The sequence below is a fragment of the Schistocerca americana genome, chromosome 1, assembly GCF_021461395.2.
Source record: "Schistocerca americana isolate TAMUIC-IGC-003095 chromosome 1, iqSchAmer2.1, whole genome shotgun sequence".
NCBI classification, from domain to species: Eukaryota; Metazoa; Arthropoda; class Insecta; order Orthoptera; family Acrididae; genus Schistocerca; species Schistocerca americana.
In genome coordinates, this window is record NC_060119.1 from 696,781,054 (window position 1) to 696,783,408 (window position 2,355).

A 2,355-nucleotide genomic window follows, 5' to 3' on the forward strand; every position below is an offset into this window, starting at 1 on the left:
CATCGGAAATACTCACAGAAAGGCACCTCGCTTTGAACTTTCAAGGAACAGGGGTGAGACTGTCAGGGACACAATAAGCGTGTTTCGGTATCAACTATTACAACAATGACGCTTTTCTACGTAGCGGTATCTTCACGCGACATTAGTATCATCAACTTTCTCCTCGGAACGTCAAGATATTTCATTCACTCCTATCCACACAGGGGGACCATAAAATAAGAAAAATCAGAGTTGAACGGAAACATTTACGCGTTCATTTTTCTCGATTCGAGAATTTTCTCAATTCTCAGTTCGAGAATGGAACACTAGATAAAAGTCTGAAAGTGTCTCTGTATATGCTCTGCAAAATACTTAAGTGTGAACTGCAGAGTAATCAAGTAGATGTGGATGTAGATGTAGGCAGATGTTTTCAATGAGCAAGAGATCTGGAGAACGTTCTTGTTAGGGAAACAGTCGGACACTCTAAGTAACAATGCAGGTGAGGATAGCACAGGAAACATTCGGTCTTGCGTTACCTTGTTGTTATATAACGTCACTGACATCTTGAAGATAGAGCACAGCCACAAACCTTAACGCGTACGAAATGTAACACCTGATGTGCAAATTACCGACTACGCAAAAAAGAGTTGACAATATTGTTTACGTAATAGCATTACGTCAGGAGCTGGACCGGTATGACGATGACGAATGCAATCTCGTAACGTTTGTTCTCCTTGGAGCATCCACGTGCAGATACGTCCATCTTGATGCCGTTCACAGAACCGGGAGTCACTTCAAAAACTCCTGTGTCCAGTGTTGTCGCTGAACGCATCACAGTCTGTCTCTGCTGCCGTGTTGAGAGCCGTAGCCGGCCGTAGTGGCCGAGCGGTTCTAGGCGCTTCAGTCTGGAACCGCGCGGCCGCTATGGTCGCAGGTTCGAATCCTGTCTCGGGCATGGATGTGTGTGATGTCCTTAGGTTAGTTAGGTTTAAGTAGTTCTAAGTTCTAGGGGACTGATGACCTAAGATGTTAAGTCCCAGCCATTTGAACCATTTGAGAGCCGCAACAATGGACGCCGCTCCGGCTGTCCTTTGTGCTCCAGATGTCGACGCACTGTGCATGTGGGTAACTTTTCTTGCGCCAAACAAGCTCATTTCCTGAATGAGGGCACGTGACTTGGTAGTACTATCTCGCACGGTTGAACGAACAATATGTTTGTCCTCTTGGGCGCTAGTCGGATGGGATCGCCGGGATGCTGCATGGCGTGGAGTATGGTCCTCCTGAACCTATCTATTCGATTTTCAAATGGTTGAAGTAGGATCCCGACCAATGTGAGTGGCAACATTGGTGAACGACAAACCGCAGTCTAGATAGTCCACATAGACCGTTACGTTCCGACCCATGCTGGCACATGTCTCCTTACACGATGAATAACGCGATCTTCTTACAAACGATCAACATTCAAAACACGACTTATTAATGAGAAACCCATTACCTAGTGTTTCCATATATAAAGAAAGCAGATGGCGTTTCTCCTACCTACTTTGTACAGTTGTGTTGAAATGACTATTATTTTTGTATTCAAGCAAATATTACACTTCATGCCAATTTGACGGTGGTTACGTGCTACCTTCAGGACGTTGTAATTTTAATGGCCAACAGTGTAATAGCTTCAGATCCTGTCATTTTAGCTACGTCTACAATACCTAAGCCACCTACTGATATGTGAGAGAGCGTACTATGTGTACAGTTTTCATACCCTACTTTCCTGTTCCAGTGGCGAATGGTGCAGCTGAAAAATGACTGTTGGTAAATTTCCATATGAACTCTGTCTCTCTAATTCCACATTCATGGTCTTCCCACGGGAAATGTAGAAGGTAACAACACGTTGCTCGACTCTTCTACGAACTTCATCTCTAGGAATTTTAACAGTAAATCAAGCTGTGGTGAGACAGCGCCTCTCTTGTAGCGTCTGCCGGTGTACTTGGATGAGCACTCCTATGATGTCTTCACGGGGTAAGGGCGAAAAGAACGTTGGTAAGGCCAGACATCTTAGCTGCTCTAAAGGACCAGCGTGTTGTGTAGATACTATTGAAATCTGTTACAGGCGTATGCGAGCAGACACGTGCGGCTGATAAGAGAGAGGAGAAAGAGGAGATGGGCAGAGACAAGGGGAGCAGGAGATGTGTCAAATGTATGTGACATAGCTTGTTTATTTACCTCCACAACTAATTATACAAATAAAAAATATAATTATACCAATTTTTTTAAAGTCACTGAGCAACTTCGTACACATAACACCAAAAAGCAGAAAATAATTATTTAAATAAAAACAAATTTTTAATATAACACATTTTTAAAACAGAGTAAAAAATA